This window comes from Liolophura sinensis, chromosome 1 (assembly GCF_032854445.1).
Source record: "Liolophura sinensis isolate JHLJ2023 chromosome 1, CUHK_Ljap_v2, whole genome shotgun sequence".
Classification (NCBI taxonomy): Eukaryota; Metazoa; Mollusca; class Polyplacophora; order Chitonida; family Chitonidae; genus Liolophura; species Liolophura sinensis.
Genome location: NC_088295.1, coordinates 30,152,910 through 30,166,564, shown reverse-complemented (window position 1 = coordinate 30,166,564; position 13,655 = coordinate 30,152,910). Strand labels below are relative to the sequence as shown.

General features: G+C 39.2%; 1 pseudogene; it reads left to right on the top strand.

The window, feature by feature from the left end:
• Positions 1 to 3,396: 3,396 nt before the first annotated feature.
• Positions 3,397 to 13,410, top strand: LOC135462072 (alpha-L-fucosidase-like; annotated as a pseudogene).
• Positions 13,411 to 13,655: the final 245 nt, after the last annotated feature.

The following is a 13,655-nucleotide window of genomic DNA, read 5'->3' as shown; positions in this document are numbered from 1 at the left end:
GAATTGCGGACAGTAGTCAGTGCCGGGCAGGGTGCGTGTAGCATCAGCCATCATACCGGAGGTGATTTAAGGCCCACCTAGTCGGACTTGTGTAACCGATAGCCGCTGTCCCTCCCCGAGGTCTCTGCTATTCTCGGGGAACTTGGTTTGCATAGTTGATTTACCTTTGGCGTCTGGAGGTTTCCGAAACTGATGAATTGGTGATGAAGCTGGGACAAATGATAAAGGCATCCTGACGTATCTCCCGATGACACTGTGCCTTTCAGGTCTACTAACATAATCTACCAAGAACCACCCAGCCCGCAGGCCCACCAACCCCGACACACTACATACACTCACTGAATATGAAAAGAAAAAAATCTAGCAGTTTCAGAAATTAAAATGAAACGAGAGAACCAGACACGTAAATGGTTAAGATGAGAAGTGCAGCTGTCGTTCTCTGTGGTGGGTAGACTCATCGCTAACGTCCATCGCTAAGGTACCAGTTTGCACGACTACTACACAGGTAATTATCTTAGTAATTAACCTGACCTACTGACAGAAAACCAAGCCGTCAAGAGGTTTAATCTAATTAGAAAGTCTAATTAATTGACAGGTTGAAGATCCTCTTATATTTGAATATAAGCTGAAATGAATGCGCTATTACCAAAAGGCACTCTACGAGTTGCAGATTGTTACATTTATTTAAAAAACTGTCACCGTCAAAATTTGCGATTTGCAATGATTTAATACGAAATGACACACACACACACACACATTCATTTTTCTACTGAACCTGTAACTTTGTACGTAGGTCATGTACATGTATTAACGACTTAAACATTTGAAAACATCAACTGATTCCTCTGAGTTCTAGGCAATTTCTTGTATTTATTTACATATGAAACCCATACGCTTGCCTCATCAAAGCACATCCGTGAATATGCCATGGTTATCAGACCATCTAGAGCCTCTATGACCCCTACAAAGAAGCGTCTGGGGCAGGAGAGGGTACCGGTTAAAATGAGCGATTCAGCTCCCCAGAGATTGGTAAATAAATAAGAGAGTTTCTTCCATTACAGATGTTTACAGATACAACGTGTACCTTGAGGGTGAGCTTAATCTAAACGTAGGGCCATTTGTCTTCCAGTATTTCTGCGGCACTCACACCACGGTATCGGTCAGATGTTGGAGGAGTGTAATTTGTCTTGGACGACATTATGTAACTACCAGCTGAGTCTGATCAGCGTGCAGAGAGGAGTACATGGAGCAGGATTTGCCTCATGACGGTAACTAGCATATATGTATATATAGCGTGAATGGTTGTTACTGTTGATAGCGTAGTACAGCTGTTGAGATTACTACAAAAAAATAAAGGGAAAGAGTTTTTGCCAGTTCTCGGAAGTGAGTCAAATATGTGATAAAATGCGAATGGCCTGTTTCCTCAATATTAAGTTCATAAAGAACAATGAAACGTAAAAATATTTCAAAACAAGTGCTATACAACTCGCGTATAAAATCGCAAAATGGACCGTTTCCATCAGTGAAATCAATCATTATTACCACAGCTTATTCAAAACATTTAAACAAAATTTATATTTATTTATTTTCTCAAAATTTATACAATGGCCAAAGGCTAAGAGAGAGCCCAGCATAGGCCTAAATGTCCGTTTTCTGATTTACATGCACACGTTTCATGTGGCTGCCGTTAACCATGATAACAAATATGACATATTCGTTTTCGTTTCATGCATCATTCTAGATTCACCGGCTCCGATAGCACACTTGGTAGAGCGTCCACTTTAGTAGACGGTAGATCCAGAGTCAATCCTGGGTCGGGTCACACCTAAGACCTTTAAAGAGGAATTTGTAACTTCCTCACTTGGCGTTCAGCATTAAGGGAATTGTGCATCGACTGGTTGACCCGTATCAGTATGATGACTAGGGCGGGGCGGCTTACTTGCCTTCAGTAAAACGTCTTAGTTAAGCTGCAGTAGATAAAAAGAGCGGTGGAAATCCGTCCTGCAACAAGGAGGCACACTGCACGTACACGCACTCTGAGGACTCCTTCGTCGTCATATGACTAAAACTTGTTACGTACGACGTTAAGCCTCAAGCACTCACTCCTTCTGGATTCTCGTAATTCATTGTCCTGATATATGTGAGTCAAAGTGTGACGTTCCTAATCATATCATTACAGTGAAAGCGACAGACTGCGTTTATTTATTTATTTATTTTATTGATATTTTACGCCGTGCTCAATAACAATTTACCTTGCATCATTGTAAATATTCTTGAGCCGGGCAGAGCCTGGGGGAAACCCACGTTCATTCGCAGGTTGCTGCCAGATATTCTCATGTACGGCCGGAGAGGAAGCCAGCAAGAGCTCGACTTGAATTGGGAGCAACCGTATTGGTTATTCCTAAGTCATTGCAACACGCTGGTACGCCGATTACCTGAGCCACATTCGTCTTATTTTGTACGGTGTACATGCACATATGTATACATGCCCAAATTAATTTACATTTCACACCTTCACCAATATAAAATACTGTTGTAGGACTATATACATGACCCTTCCTCCAGGTTTGACGATAAATTGTAATGTTTCACCTTGACAGTCATCACGTTTACGGTGTAGTAATCTATGCAATTTTGGATGAACGCCGAATATTTTAAGTATATAGTATAGTCTTAGTGTTACATATATCTCACATTAACCAAGGCTTACCGACTGCAGTAATTTTTCCTATGTGTAAATGTATAACTCCACTCTTAAAAAATACGTATTCACTTCACAGACCACAAGCAATTTTAAAACATTTACTGTATATACGATATTTTACATCCAGTGCATATATACAGTCATAAAGGTTTAAAAAATGCGATCAAGAAATGCCGAAGAAGGCATGCTGATGATGCTGTAAATGTGTAAATTGAACATGAACATAAACGTGTCTGCTTTACTAAATGCACTTTTTGTTTATTAAATAGATTTATGAACTGGATAAAAATTGTGTGGAAACATACCGTTTTTTATTTCGCTCACGACGAATTGTCTCGCCCAGTTTAAACTTTTCCTATGTGTGGCCTGTGGTGAGCATTAGTAAATTTCCCAGGTGTTTTCAAACTCAATTTTCTTAGCTTTAAGTCCGTAAATAGAGGGCAATTTTTGATAAATACATATATATATGTTAGAATACAAATTGAATTTAAATAAATAACACAATGTAGTACAAATAATTATGCAGTTTAATGCTAATATGTTTTACCCAGCATACATATACAGACAATCGTTGGCACTGAAATAAATCAATTAAACGACGCGATTTTCACTCTGGTGACAATGCGCCTTCAGTCCTTCCATATACATATATAACATTAATATCTCGCCACTACAACTCTGTAATACCGAGATAAAAGGCAGTTTTGTAAGAATTCGGTGCCCAGTTTTCTTTAACCTGTCACGTATATCGTCTGAGTTATAGACTCTTTAACCCCAAGCACTCAACTGTGATGATTACTGACCTCATACCGTGGTGGAAACTATAGAGGGCTACTACAGGACTGTGCTGAAAACAGGCGAGCTGCTAAAATGAGGCCGTCGTTGTTGTGTTTATCTGCATGCCTGTCCATAGTTCCAGTCATATGTGTCAGGTATCAGCCCAACTGGGCATCTTTAGACAAGAGACCGCTCCCAAGTTGGTACGATGACGCCAAGTTCGGGATATTCCTCCACTGGGGCGTCTTCTCTGTGCCCAGTTTCGGCGACCCAGGCACAAGCGATGGGGCCTGCGAGGCATGGTTTTGGTGGTTCTGGAGAGCTACACATGCAAAACCTTATGTTCAGTTTATGAAAGAAAACTACCCACCAGGCTTTACCTACGCAGATTTTGCACCTTTGTTTAAGGCGGAGTTTTACAACGCAAACCAATGGGCTGAGCTATTCCAGGCGGCAGGGGCGAGGTAGGCTTGTACATGTATATATCGATACAGGGTAGGTGATTGGCTCTACTGCTGATCTTAAGGCTTACATGTAACACTGACATGCCCCGGTTGGTGCTTTTCGCCGTAGATTATCGTCGGCCTACAGTGCATGGATAGGCCACATCCTTTATTTGGTCATATTACTTTACGTACATACAGATATTCAATATAGGGCCTATAGACGTACCATATGGAACATGTTTCTGGCATGGAGTGAAACTGACAAATCTCCGCACCCTATAGATGTACAACTATACATATACATATCTGCAGCGTGCAAGCACGTAATCCTTAGCGTTACAGGGATAGAAACTGCAGAAACAAAGTAGTTTAATCCTTAATAGAAAGATCATTGGTATCTAAAAATTACTTCACCTATTGTTGTTTACATATATATATATATATATATATATATTTTTTTTTTTTTTTTTTTTTTTTTTTTTTTTTTTTCTTCTTCTTCTTCTTTGGTTCATTGTACGGTGAGACTTATGGGTCATATTGATGTATGTCAACAATGACAATGAGAACCTAAATGTCTGATCTTGTCAGCTAGGGGGCGCCGTTACCAAAACCCCGCAAATACCTAACTGAATAGTTAAGTGGCCCACCACAGCCACATTTCTCACTCCAGAACATTTTTAGTTAGTACATAAAATGTAAGTGGCCAGAAAACTACCCGACAGAACCTTTATTTTTGACATCAGCTACTAGGGAGCGTTGTTACCAACACTCCGCGAATAGTCAACTGAATAGTTAACTGAGCCACCAGCACCACACTTTCCACGCCAGAACATTCCTACTTGGTACATTAAGAAAGTGGCCAGAGGGCTACCTCAAAGAACCTTTTCTGCTGACCTCAGCCATTAGGGGGCGCTGTTATCAACAGCCCGCGAATATCTAACAGAATATTTAGCTCACTGAGCCGCCAGAGCCACAGTTTTCACGCCACAACACTCCTACTTAGTCTAGAAAGTGTGGCTAGAGGGCTACCTGTCAGAACCTTTATTTCTGACATCAGCCACTAGGGGTCGCTGTTACAACACCCAGAGAATAGCTAACTGAATAGCCAACTGACCCGCCAGAGCCACATTTTTCACGACAGAACTTTCTTACTTAGCTAATAAAGTAAGTGGCCAGAGCGTTACTTGAAAAAACCTTTATTTCTGACCTCAGTCACTTGGAGGAGCTAAAAGAAAAAAAAAACAAAGAAAAAACAAAAAAAAAAAACAAAAAAACGCGAATAGCTAACTGAATTGCTAACTGACCCGTCAGAGCCACATTTTACACGCCAGAACATTCCTACTTAGTACGTAAAGTAAGTTGCCAGCGAACTAGCTGAGAGAACCTTCTGTTCTGCCCTCAGCCCCTATGGGGCGCTGTTACTAACACCCCGCGAATAGCCAAGTGAATCGCTAAATGAACCGACAGATCCACATTTTTTACGCCAGAACACCCTACTTGGCATATAAAGTAAGTGTTTTAAACGTTGATTTATTGAAGAAGTAAACAGTAAGCCAAAAGTTTATAAGGTGTAGTATACAGCTATACAGGCATGTTTTCGGGATATGTAAAGGAAAAACTAATATACAATACTTGGGTTGCGGAAATGAGAATATGTAAGACAGAAAAAACATTGGCATGAGGTAATAAAAGAAAGATAAAAAAAAATCAAAAAAAAAAAGAAAGAAAAGAAAAAAAAGAAGAAAAAAAAAAGAAAGAAAAAAAGGGAAAAAAGGAAAATAAAAAACAATTGGCTTGTTTAACTCTCAGATCAGCAATAGGCTTTACACAAGATCACACAAAGAAGTCTGAATAAGTTCAATACATATATTTTAACAAAATAGACAAATAATACAACTGACAATAATATGCAAAACAATACAGATAATTGAAAACATGCTGACCATTTGGCGTAAAACAGAGATACGTGTATACACTTCAAGAGGACTTTATTATTAAAGTTATAGGTACTTCTAGTATGTAATTATTTGTTATTGGATTTCAAAAATCTGTAATGCATATGGCTCATAAAATTAAACGTGTATATTATTTATACTGATGATATAATAGGTGTATAAAATAGGTGTGTAAAATTACACTGAAATAAAGTATTTTTACGTTTTTTGTGGGGGTTTTTTTTCGTTTGGATTAAGGCGTACGCTATGGTGTGTACTGTCTTTACCTTAACAAAATAAATAAATAAAGAAAGAAAAAGAGCAGTTAGTTAGAGACTAATAAATACTTAGGAAAATATCTATTAAAACAATCCATTCCAAAAATATCAGTTTACTTTCAACAGACTCGTGTGAAACCGAAAGTCCGCAGCAGCTAGTAACAGACTGAGAGGATTGCTGATATGCACGTGATTGCTAGGATACCTGAATCCTAGCTGAACTTTCTCGCGTCTTCACATTCGGGCTCTTATGCCAACTTCGGCTAAAAGTAGCCTATGAAGAAAACGCTGTTTAAAAGATTAATGGTGATTGTGTGTCACACGGCAGTGAAAATCATAAGCGTGCAGTGATAGTAATTTTTAGATTATGGTGCGGATGACACGTTCTTGGTATTCTCCCCATAATTCTTTTAACAGCCATCATAAAACCGAAAGTTCGGCGGCCATATTTACCGTGTCTCACCAATACGACGGGTAAATGAATTTAACCTACATGTGACCTATTTGCCTCTCTTCGCCCAGCTCGGCCTTTGGCCTCGCCACACTACGTTCGGCATAACTGTAGTTACTATGAGAAGCACATAGGGTAGCGACGTGGTATTATTTTCGGCATCAGTCCGATACAGGCTTCCATACATGCACTTCGCGCCACAGCAAAGTAAGCCTTTTGTTGTGGCAAGAGCGTCTCGTGATCTTATTCATTTCGTGTAAATATATTGCTGTGGCCATTCACCTGGGAAAGCTTTTTAAAAGGCTTGGTGCTTGTATATAGTGTAGGTCACTCTGAAGGTGACTGTAGTAGGTGTTTGAGGGTAACGATGAGACATCTGTGCACGTTGTTGAGCTGGGCTCTACTAACTCTTCCGGCCTCCAGTGTGCGGTATGAGCCAAACTGGGCGTCCTTAGATAACAGACCCCTTCCGGCTTGGTACGACGACGCTAAATTCGGGATATTCCTGCACTGGGGTGTTTTCTCGGTACCGAGCTTGGCGATCCAGCTACAAGTAAAACGGGATGCGAAGCGTGGTTTTGGTGGTATTGGAAAGGCCAGTTCTCCCCTGTCTACACCCGTTTTGTTGAGGACAATTATGGCCCGGGTTTTTCATATGCGGATTTCGCTCCCTTGTTTAAGGCGGAGTTCTATGATGCAAATGAATGGGCAGAAATATTCCAGGCTTCTGGGGCCAGGTAAATATCATGTTTGAAGCACACGTTATACGGTAGTCCTGAGTCACGTCTTTACTTGCAGTAGGCACCTGGTCATGTGTGACGTGTTGCAGTACGGGAGACCGAGCATAGACCTGTCTAGACTTGCTTCGCGACATCGATCCGAGTCCGTACGCCCTACATAGGCCTACATATACTACCAGTCCTGTACATAGGCCAACCGTGTGTGTGTGTGTTGGGGGGGGGGGGGGGGGGGGGGGGAGTAGCTACTTCACATGCTCATGCAACTCTTTGCAGGCCTTAGCTATAGGTCTATATACATGTAGGACTACATGTATTTCTACTTTACTTTCCCGACAAGCGTAGTCTAACGAGCAGTGAGGTCTTCCCCTTTGGATAGCCCGATAATCCTATATAATCAGGTTAAATATTGTATAAATTGAAAGAATGTATATAGACAACAATACACCGCATAGCGATGCATATTCATGATGATTGCCTAATGTAAAACATGTTGGACAGAAATTTGATGCTGTATGTATACGCGCCAGTAATCGCGATTCCAAGGGAGCAGTGATTACATGTAAATAAAGCTTATAAATACACTGAGTATAACAAATGAACCATACATATAAAGATAGCTATGTAATCGTACTGCATGAGTGTAGTGTGCAAGGCAGAAATGCGAAGTTTATGCCCGTTTTTGTCATGAATTTAGAAGTTTCTGTTAACAGCAGTGTCGTTATTTCGGATTATGTTTTCTGTGTGTACATGTAAATATACAGCAAAAATTCTTAATTGTGCTAGAAATCAGCTAAAATCATTTCAGGCAATGACCAGCGCATGTATTTAATCTGATGGTCATAATATCACTACACTTTATTTGCTTTAAACCGCAAAGTACAATGTGTAACCATGAAACAGAGATAGGCCTAACTGATAAATGCTAAACGGTCCCAAATCGATGTTTAACAATGGCTTGATTTTCGACATGTTTTTCACCTATATTTCTCCTTTTACATGCCTGAATTTCAAGCTTTATTTCAGGTCTGTTGCCTGGAGCTTCATTAGCGAATACCTTTATAATCCAATTCTTGTGTTTTTCAGGTACATGATATTAACATCAAAGCATCATGAGGGTTTCACTTTGTGGCCGTCAAAGGTTTCCTGGAATTGGAATGCCATGGGACGTTGGACCCCAGAGAGACTTAGTAGGTACGTACTTATCCGATTAGTCTTCAAACAGTGTGAACCATTCATCGCTAATATGTTGCTTAAGGCTTGGGGTAGTGGCTAATTAAATTGCGAAGAATTCGGTAACTTCTCGGCTTTCATCACAAAGAGATTAAACTTGTTGATATCACGGATAAGCATTTACCTGGAAATATATTATTAAATAATAGTTCGTCTATCAAGTCTTTAGAGAAATTGATCAGGATTTTTTAACACTAATATACATATTGTAATGTGTGGTCAGTTAGTAAATCAATGAATTGCTTGTTATATGTCAGAGTATTTTTTTTCACACATAAGCTACATGTAGGTGAATAGAATTACCAGTTTCAGTTTGTTGTGTAGTCAGTTCGTTACCTTCTTAAAGGCGATAGTATGTAATAGGGCACGTTAAGTATTTAAACAAGATAATTTTATAATGAAGAGCAACTTTTTAATCAGGAGAGCTGGCCACAGCAATAAAGAAGAAAACCACTTTAAGGTTTGGTTTGTACCACTCCTTGTTTGAATGGTTCAACCCGATCTACCTGGCTGACAAGGCGAATGGTTTCAAGACCAATGATTTTGTAACTGTGAGTAAATACATTTATTATGCCGCCTATGCAGGAGATTTATGTTATCTACATTATATTTTCACTTTTTGTGCTTATAACATCTTTGCATTTCCACTAAAATAAGAAAACAACCCCCAAAGTATACACGTAAATTGGACTGCGTGAACAAATCGCATGCTGACTGAGCTTGATATTGCGTGATGCAACTTTTGCATAGAATGTAATATTGGATGGTTTTGCAGCGAAAAACAATGCCGGAGCTGTATGACATTGTGAACACATACAAACCTGAATTGATTTGGTCAGATGGTGATTGGGAAGCCCCGGATACTTACTGGAACTCTACTGGATTTCTTGCATGGCTTTACAATGACAGGTATATATTATTCAAGTAAATGTCATTTAAAACGTATTGTCGCCAAAATTTACTACATGTCTATCCACCATTATTTTTATTTATCAAAGAACCACGCAAACAGTAAGAAGAGTAATGTTAAGCAAGTGATGTGTAATGCCATTGACATCATCTAATTCTGCTTAAGCCGTGGTATTAGGCGATTTAAGTAACTATACTATTTAAGCATGTTCATGAAAGGTTAGAATAAAACCGTAAACAATTCATCGCTGCTCTGGTTTGACTTCTACTGTCGTCGCTGTTCTGGTTTGACTTCTGGTTTTACTCTCCATGTATCCAAGATAGTATCTCGCAGTTCGGGAAATATGCCGCTCTTAAGTTGCGTAACAATAAAGTGTCTGAGGTTAGGGGTTTATGGAATTGTTTTTTTCCGCATTAAGCTGAACAACCTAACCATCCAGTCATCCAACAGTATACATGTAAATACATTAAATGGCGAGACGTCGAATGCGTTACAGGGGAACTGAAGTACGTAATCAATCAAGACGCAACATGAAAGCGATACATCTGCCGTAGTGCTTTTAACCAATAAATGCATGGAAATGAATCAAACCAATCTCTTTCCCCAGCCCTGTCAAGGACACAATTGTGGTGAATGACCGTTGGGGTATAGGTGATACTTGTCACCACGGGGGCTACTTCACGTGCTCAGATCGCTACAACCCAGGTGAGCTCGTGTCATTCAACGTCACTGACGTCATAGCGCGTTCAAAATACTGATGTCATAACACCTTAATGTGACTGACATACTGGCGCTAATTACACTCTTTGTTTGATGTGTTTAGATAGTTTATATCTGTTGCACGAAAGAAAAGTTAAAATCATTGATGAGAAAACAATACGTTTATGAGTGTGATGTGCGACGAAAAATCTGGCAAATCCCTGGTTTAATATCCTGAAGAAAAACCATTAAAAGATAATTTGAATTTGACTTTTCTTCGATAAAACAACAACAGCATAAGAATGCGTAGCCTTTCAGTGTAGTTGATTATTACGTTACCATGTAAACGTACATTATGTTATTTGTATTTGTCTTAATTTCATTGTGCTAAAAGGAGTACTGCAGAAGTATAAGTGGGAGAACGACATGACAATGGAGCGCTACGCGTGGGGATATAGACTTAATGCAGTACTGGAAGACTACCTGACCATAGAGGAACTGATTGCCACATTGGCAGAAACTGTAAGGTAAGATATCAGATCGTTTGTCAGAACGATGTATTATACAGTAGCTTCATTTGATAAGACCAAACGCATTAACTTGCGAGCAATGTATGCAAATAAAAATACCTAGCTTAAGATTATTAGCTTTTCTTCAGAAAATGGAGTGTTTCGTTGCTGACATCAAAGTGTAGAAGACAAAATCCTTCCTGCACAGTTAACCCGCTTATATCGCCAGCATGATGCAGAAACTAAAGTGTATTTCCTTTAACTTGATTTGTCGCAGTTATCTGTTAAGTTATCTGTAAAATCTCTCATGGGCACTGCCAAAAATTAACTTTTGTTAGTGACATGCAACACTGCAAGCCGTGCACATGGATATGTTGGATGCTCATAATACTTTTTAAAATTCATAATCTATAATTTTGTTTAGCATAACAAGACATGTTGCCTAAAGCGACGTCATCGTCATTAAAAAAAAATGCGTTTTCTTAGAAGTGATATGGATGTTGTACTTACTAATACATCTGCGTAGAGCTTGTGGTGTTATTTGACACCGACGAAAAGCAAGTTTGTGAGTCACCATAAATGATGTTACAAGTACCTGAATGTAGGCAACAGATTTAGAGAAACAGACCGGTTTCACCTGCACACAATCATAAAATGAAGACTTTACTGAAAATATGAAAATTTAAATCATTGAAATCTGGTTTGTTTTGAAGCATGTATGAGTAATTGTAGAATATTTGTCTTACACCATGGAGACACGTATTGTAGAAAATAATTGTTTTCTTTTCACAGGCGTCCATTTTAAAGACGTTATAGGCTATGAGCCATTTGCGTTAGTAATAAATCATGCTAAGATGGTGCGGATATTGTTCATGTTGTAACGGACGTTAAACTACTTTTACAGCACTGGCGGTAATATGGTGGTGAATATTGGTCCTACACCAGACGGCAGAATTGCCCCCATCTTTGAGCAAAGACTACGCCAAATGGGACAGTGGTTAGCTGTTAATGGAGAGGGCATCTACAGCACTAAACCATGGCGTTTCCAGAATGACACGTACACACCGGATATCTGGTAATATTCACCTAAAACATTATTAAAGCCACTATTAAACTTCAAGCTGATTTTGATCGCTCTCCATACATTTCATGCCATTTGCCATAAAATCAAAGCACATGACAACCATATGCAGTACCTACCAAATCAAACAATCGTTAGGTTCAGCTTCAGATTCCTTTGGCATTTTTACAACTACTCACGTTTGTTAGTACATGTGGCCACCGTAAATAGTGGCCGCATTATTTTTTACCGTTTTTTATGGTGACTACATCTGTGAAGTTGCACGCCAGTTTGTGTTTTATATCTTCCGAAAACTTACCAACCACAATCCCGGCTGTTGTGGTTTTTTACCAGAAAACTTAATTGCTGTTTCAGTTTGCTTAGAAAACGCCTGTTTCGTACTTTGTGAATGAGTTGTAACCCAAGTGGACAAAAATTGGTACAATTCTGGCTCATAATTTGATGGTTTTACTTGTATTCCTCAGGTATACTGCTAGTAAGGTGAACGACTCTGTCTACGCTATTGTCCTCAAATCACCACGCTCTGACTTCCTCTATTTGGATGCCCCCACTACGACCCCGAACACAACAGTATCCCTTTTAGGCTACCGTGGACAGTTCAAGTGGACCCCAGAGAAACCAAGCGGGATAAATATTGAAATTCCACCAATATCCATCCACGACATGCCTTGTGAATGGGCGTGGACATTCGTACTGCAAGGGCTTAAAACATAGTATTGCGAGGATGCACTGTTGTAGTGTTTCTACAACCTTTTCAAGAGCTCACCTGGTGTTGTTTTAACTATACTTTTGGGTTATTTTTTTGCCGAGACAACGTACAATTTATACGAAGCCTTGATGTTGCCAAAAATACCACCAGACATAAAGGACTGCCGTAGTCAACAGAATAAATTGAATACATGGGTTTTATGAATATTTCACTTATACGACGGCGGCCAGCATTATGGTGGGTGGAAACCGGGCACAGCCCGGGGGAAACCCACGACCATCCGCTGGTTGCGGGAGGACCTTAGGTTTTAAAGGTACTCATAAAAATGCTAAAACGCTAAAAAAAGAAATAGGATATTTTTTCTTAAATTAGAGAAATACGCTCTGGATTACATCGGTAAAGAAATTTAGAGGGATTGAAATAATATAAAGATAACTGAAAACCATCTAAGCGTATTATTTTTATGAAAATAAAGAAACAGTTGTTGCCATTTGTGTTAATTTAGTGTTACTATCATACTGTGCTGTGTTTGAATGTCGCTTAGTATGGTCTCATCTTACCAAGTAATTGCTCTGAATTAACTAATTTCGTGTACTGAATGTGTAATTTTATCACGCTTTTTTGCTCATTAGTTAAAACGTTTATCAGTTACCGTGAGGTCGATCGTGTATATGTACGCCAGGATATGTATTGCTATTTAGGTTTTCTTGTATTCTGAACTTCGGAATTAGATATTATTCCCCACAGAACTGTGTTGCTCTTGTAAACGTACTGTACTGTATGTACACATTTTTTTGACAATGTACTAACATTCCATAACCAGTTTGTGATAATATGATTATGCCTTACTGACAAGTATCCACCTTTACTTTTGCAATGTGTTTCTTTTGACAGCGTGTTTTTGTTCGTGAGGGACAATAAAGGAATTGTTGCAAAACATTACTGCATTGATTCTGTATTTCGTTTAGCCTCATGCACAAAGATTAAGGCTTCCGCCACTGCTGTTGTCTAACTTACAAATAACCGTATGCACTAAAGTCAGTTAGATTGATGATGAAGTCAGTCGACTTTTAGTATTTCAAGTTAATATAATTATTTGATGGATGCCATATGTAAAAGAAGTTTCACCCATGTGATTGTTATCAGCTTTGATGGCAAAGGAAACCAGACTGCAAGGAGTAAGCAAT